We start from the raw sequence: 6713 nt of genomic DNA, 5'->3' as shown, positions 1-6713 counted from the left end.
GTTGGTAACAGTGGGAAACCCATGGTACCAACCGCCCAGATTCACGCATTCACTTTACTTCCCGGCCTTGTCTGAAGCGGACATGTCTTGCGGCTCTCTATTCAGACTTCTGGATGCTAAAGCTTCAACCTTTTCACGGTGTGTTTGTTCCTGTTTTCTTTTTGGCTTGTTCCCGTGTATTTGTGTGTGTTTGTAAGATGGACAGTCTCTTACAAACTCATGACTTGGATAATCCTGTGCGCTGGATTTGTCCTGGTAAGGACAAAAAGTGCGGCGCCTTCCGCTGTAGCGCGGATTCAGATCCCCACTCCCTTTGCTTAAAATGTCGTAAAGGGAGCAAGGACCCCCCATGATTGTACTGTTGATGGCCCAATGTGATGAGTGTAGGCTTTGGTCTCCCAAGCAGTGGGGACCTCGGGTTTGTATGTTAGGAAAAATGCATTTTACTCACAAAAATGCAATTTAAATAGGCTGAGCCTGGAAGAGGCAGTTATCCTTTTGTTTTGTGATTTTAGAAACCTAGAACATCTCTTCAAGGTTAAGCCTAGAGGAGGCAAAGTTAACCTTTTGTGGCTTTAGAAAACCTAGATTCCTTTGTCAAAGGTTAAACCTGGAAGGGGCAAAGTTATCCTTTTGTGTTTATGAAAACCTAACTGTCTGTCAATGCTTAAGCCTGAAGGAGGCAAAGTTAACTTTTTGTTTTGTGGTTTTAGAAAACCTAGAATGTCTTTGTCAAAGGTTAAGCCTGGAAGAGGCAAAGTTAACCTTTTGTTTTGTGATTTTAGAAACCTAGAACGTCTTTGCCAAAGAACATGAGGTTCTCTGTGACGTATTTGATTAAGCTAGTGCATGAGAACTAGCTCCATACCCTTTACCTTTACTGAAGGTAAACAGTCTTGATGTGAGAGCTGTTGCAACTTCATTTAGTGTTATGACATTTGTTGCTGAGGATGGGTTTAATGCGGCACAGTAGAAGTGCAATTTGATTTGCCTGCTCACTGCCATAAGTACAGTATGCAGAATCGTGTTTGACAACAGCAAAGCCTTTGGTACGCTACTAGTCGCAGGTTGCCTTTTCCTGAACTGAAGAAAGAGCATTCCTTTAGGTTCTTAGTTTTAAATCCTGGGTTTTAATAATTTGGGGAGCATGAAGGCATATACAGGCTGTCCCAGGTTTACGACGGTGGGTTCCGTTTTTACGCAGTGTCATAAACCAAAAATCGTCGTAAGCTGAAAAATCGTCGAAAATAATTAAAAATCCTAAGAAAACCTTACTTTTAATGCTTTGGGTGTATAGAAAACGATGTAAACTGCATTTTTATTGAGTTTTTCTTCAAAAAAACCTCTGAATTTTTATTATTCTGCCGTTTTGGAGCCATATTTCTTCCGTCGGATCAGTGTACGACGTGTCGTAACCCTGGAACATGCGTTGTAAACCGGGAAATAATTTCTGATGAATATATTTGAAAAGCATTGTAACCTCGGAACGTCGCAAGCCGGACCCGTCGTAAACCAGGGACTGCCTGTATATTAGATGGGAGCGTACATTTATATCATAAAGGCATTTATTTTTAGTGACTGTCGTTTTATAGGGCTTGTGGACCCAGGCACAGGGGTTCCCTCACACTGTTTCTGTTTCATTCTGGTTGAACTTTGTTGCACACATATGAGACCCTTGCTCCCTGAATGGAACCCAACTTCTGGTGGTAGTAAGATCCAGAAAGAATTCCAGATCAGGTAAGAACGTTTGTTCCGACACGATATACAAACCATCGGTCCTTTACATTAGGAATTACTTACAGCGAAGCTGGACATGGCCATTAAACTCTTGAACAAGGTGGTTAGGCAGTAACTACCGTCAGGTAGGTGGGAATTCCCGCCTGCCCGGATGCAAACATTCCAGTTTCGTAAGTCCCGAGTTGGCTCGACCCTTAGGAACGAACCTTTACTTGGTTCTGCCTTTCTCTTTCAGAAATTTGCCAGATACCTCGGTAATCAAGGTTTGTACCAGGGGACTGCCTTGTCCTTTGGAGAATGGCCAAGACCTTTGGGTCTTAGTCATCTCGGCTCAACCTTGAGTTCAAGCCAGCCCCCCCTCAACTCCTAAGAAGTCCTAGGCTTCGGAAGAAGTTCTCCTACTGCAGATGCCTGGATGAAATGATACTTATTGAGTTTCTGGAGCTGGCAGCGACGTTGCCGAGACCTGGGAATGGATTCCTTCACAAGAAATATCTATTTCCCTTTGGTCTTGGCAGTTGTTTTCATCAAACTTCCATCCCGCTTCCTCTCCTGTGCTCCCGATTCGGGAAATGCCAGCTTGGCTAAAGCTAATTGCCTCGGTATCCTGTCATCTTGCAGAAGTTTCCCCATGGTGGAGAATGGAGGTCTGCTTCCATTCCTCCATCTTTCTTTCCTCTTCGAAGTATGAAGAAAGAGTTAGGCTAATGCTTGACTGAAGGGACCTTCGAATATACTTGCATATTCCCCTCACATTGTGTGTCTATTTCCAGACTAACCGATCGAGGAGTAGGGGCACAGCTGTAAGATTTTGTCTTGAAGGTGTGTGACCGAGACGATTAGTGCCTTCTCATCAACATCTGGGACTCAAGGCAGCCTTTTGGCCTTCTGAGAATTCAGGATGAGTTTTGCAACACTCAGTGGTTTCGGTGAACAACAAAACCACAATAGTGGCATTTGTCGACAAACAAGAGAATCGTTTTTTCCTCCTGTTTCATCGGTTGACATTTGCAGGTACTCAAGTGTTCTATAGTGCCCTCAATAGCTCAATTAGCCAGATGCATTCCCAGTGGGGATGTATTGGTAGGTGAGCTTGGCCTCGGGTTTGAGTGGTCAGGACGGAACACGCTCTTCACTCTTTTCCTCATGAAGATTCATGAAGAGACTGCTCAACTGAGAGATCCCTACCGTCTTTCTGTTGCTTCCCTGCACAACAAAGTTGGTAGTTTTCTCGCTCCTTCATACCGACCCAGGGGCTGCTATGGTGAGGCATGCTGTCTTTTTGGGAAAAATCGATATCTACGTTTTTCCTCCGTATTTGTCTGCTTCGCTAGGGGTTCACAAGCATTGCTCACCCCAAGTTACAGACAAATGCTGGAAGACTGCCTTTTGCCCGACCTGATAGCTCTGCTTCCGAGGCATCAAGAAGAGTTCTGCTTGACCCAACCTCTTGTAACAGCTACACAAGAAGCGGTTCGTCAGGCAGTACATCCCTGTGTGTTCAGGACTGGGAGACCTTCCAGCTTTCCTTGCAAGCATAGGCTTTCTCGCCGAGCGGCAATGGATATAGCTGGATATCTATTGAAATCCTCTTCAACACTGTCCCAGGGACTGGATCCGTCTTTGCTGGTGGGTGTCGCTGACGGAACTTCTCGGGTCAGAGTCTCTCTTCAAGTCTGGACTTCTCATCTTCTCTGCCGAGGATTGCTTCTCTCCCTTTCATTTGTGAAGAACCTAGGCCCTTGCAACCTAGTCTTCTATCTGAAGTAGCCTTCTTCTCCTCAGTCGAGATTTAGCTACGGGTGAGAAGCTTCTTCAGTCTTGCTGTCTCAGGGAACTGTTCCTTGGGTGGCATGTGACTCTCGTTTAGGGTTCCTGTCCCGTGCTCTGCACGCCCTTACGAGAGTCGTTGGATGGAGATGTGTCCTCTTAGGACCATGTCCTCGTAGGACCATCTCTCATCTCGCTCCGGCCTTGGCATAGGTGGAAGAACAGGTGAAGGGGATCAATACCTTGAAACCTCATAACAAAAATATTAAGACTGAATACTCTAAAGGCACAGTGATCCCTTAAAACTTGCTTATCACTTGAAAAATTCAGTCTAACTTTATCAAGTTATGGGTGAGGTAACAACTAATAAGCTCTCTGCCGCAGCCAAACCCAAGTCGTCCGCGAGGTATTGCACCTCCGGACCCCTTGTCAGGCATGCCTGACCCTCAACTGCTGCCAGCGCCACTTGTGAGCACTGAGCAGTGCCACCCTCCGTCCGCCACGGACGTTGAGCTACCAATTAAGAAGGCCCCTATGCCGGGTCTAAATCATGAGGCGAATCCTCCTCCGGGAGATTTAGGGTTCCCCATGCCGTTAATCATCGTAACCGGAGAGCCTCCAGCACCCGAGACTTCTGTGCCAAATCTGACTCCAGAGGATGAAGGGGATCAATACCTCGACTCCTTCTCGGATGTCGTAAATGTCTCCGGATCCATTGGCATATATTGTCGGGTTTGAGTTCTTCTTGTCCCCCTCCTCCTTGGGCTTTGTATTGATGATCCAGATCACTCATTACTTTGTCCTATTAGGGAGCTTTGGTACTTTCCGAAAAGGCTCGACATTCCTAACCTGGATGTCGTCGACATTTTTGCTAGTACTATCTCTCCCAAGGAAGAAGTGTCTAAGGACACATCTTTCTCCTGGCTTCGTGAAGCGATCGAAGGAGGTACTCGGCAGCTGGCAACGATGATAATGGTACTTTCCACCCAAGAGCTCACAAGTCAGTGGCTTGGTCCATCCCTCGTATTCCAGAAGTTTCTGTCGGTCTGGAAGCAAGATGTATTCTCGTAGACCACACTCTTGTCTTCCTGTGGTCTTGCCCATAGGCCCTTGGAACCTTTTCTCCTTGGCCCTGTGGCAGCTGCTCAACAAGTTATGTTTTCTTACCCGGCTCCTTCAAGAGGGCTAGTAGCATCTCGCCTACGGTGTTGCTGGAAGTGAGAAGGATACTGAGAGTGACTGGCCTCTCTTCTTCCTCCTAACCCCGTCCTCGTACTTCTCCTCCTTTGGGATGAGAATAGGACTTGAACCAATACTTGCTGGATCTGGCGTCTGATGCAGTAAGACTACACATCGAGCACCCGTTCTATTTTTCTTCTAGAACCATTGAAGCAATTTCACTCCTTCCTCTAGCAAGGGGAGGAAGGAGAGACTGGCAATAAGGGAAACCGTATCTCGGGTTTTCCTTACTGCCTCTGACTCTAAGATTCTTCCAGCCTATTTTGTATGAGTTACATTTCATCACTCATGCGAAAAGGTCCAGTATCTGACATTTGATCTTGCAGTTCCTACACTCCGGTCAATATGTCAGAGGCACGGTACTTCTCCTTGCTCTTTCGACCAGGAGTAGCCCAGGTGTGCAGAACTCCAGTCAGTTCAAGAGACTCACTCAGATTCTTCCCTCCAACGAGTAAGTCTTCCTAATGTAAAGGACCAATGGTTTGTATATCGTGTCGGAACAAATCACAATTTTTGAAAGTAAATTGTATTTTTCCTAACTATACTAACCTGAGGTCCTTTATATTACATTTTATGCCCGCCTCATACCACCCCTCAATCTGAACCTGAACTGAAAGGCAAACTGGAATGTTTACATCCGGGCAGGCGGGTATTCCCGCCTACCTGACGGTAGTTACTGCCTAACCACCTTGCTCAAGAATTTAAAGGCCGTGTCCAGCTTCGCCGTAATTCCTAATGTAAAGGACCTCAGGTTTGTATAGTTGGGAAAAATACAATTTACTTTCAAAAATTGTGATTTTGGTTTTCATGCAAGAAATCTGTAGCTCGATTGGCTGAGCGGATTTTGTCTAGCTGCACTACCCACCATCCTCTCCTCATTGTGGGGATCAGCTAACTTCAACAGAAGGTAAGATTCATCCTAAATAATATAAATTTTCATCATATTTATTTGGATGCTTACCTATTGTTAAAGTAGACCCCACCCAGCCTCTGCTGTCAAGGAGAATTCTGACAAGAGCTAAAACATTCGAGACACACCTGGTGAAGGACAGGTGTGCTAGACAGTCGTCATTCAATCTTTTGATTGAATGCTGACTCACCTATTGGTGCAGAGATATAAGCTAACTTCAACAGTAGGCAAGTATCCAAATAATGAATTTTATTATGAAAATTTACATATTTGCTTAGTCTACCTTTGTCTCTTACTTTCTAGATTATTTTCTGCTATATTTTTTTGCAATGACATGCTCTGTTGGTGAGTCTCCTTCTCTGATAGTCATGTCACAATGGTGACATGCTCTGTTGGTTTTTCATTCAAATGATTATATTCATTATAACTATCCCCAAATCATAAAGGATCATTTTTCCTTAATCCTTACACTGTTTACATATCATCACCTTTACTTTTATTATTCTGTTCTATTTATTCCACTTGTGTTTGTCATGATTATTCTGTTCTTTAATGAAACTTAATATGGGTTTTGACTATTAATGCTAATTTATGTGATCTGAATGTTCAGGATATATTACAGTTTTTCTGGGAGATTACTGTTTGTATTATTGTGCTGATTTTTTTTTAATGTTTTCAAGTCCTACTTATCAGATAATACATAGTGAAATGTATGGAGTGTTTGAATCTTATAATTAACAACTAAAAGAAGTATAGTCATTATGTTAGAAAATTGTATACAGACAACTCAGTTTTTAAATAATATATTAATTAATGATCAAATGTTCATAACCACTCTATATGCATTGCTTGTATTAATTTAAATCCTGTATGCAAGTTTTCTCCCAAAATTCCTCGCTTGTTAATTGACTTTGCTTAAATATTTTTTTCTTTTGGTATTTTGGGTTTACTTGTTAATTTCCTGTATGGTATTTTTACACATGAAATTTGTTTTTCTTAGCAAATTGGACTGACTTTAGTCAAACCAAAATGACTATGAACATGCAGTACATTTTAG

The sequence above is a fragment of the Macrobrachium rosenbergii genome, chromosome 13, assembly GCF_040412425.1.
Source record: "Macrobrachium rosenbergii isolate ZJJX-2024 chromosome 13, ASM4041242v1, whole genome shotgun sequence".
In the NCBI taxonomy this organism is placed as follows: domain Eukaryota; kingdom Metazoa; phylum Arthropoda; class Malacostraca; order Decapoda; family Palaemonidae; genus Macrobrachium; species Macrobrachium rosenbergii.
Note: the sequence above shows the minus strand (reverse complement) of the source record.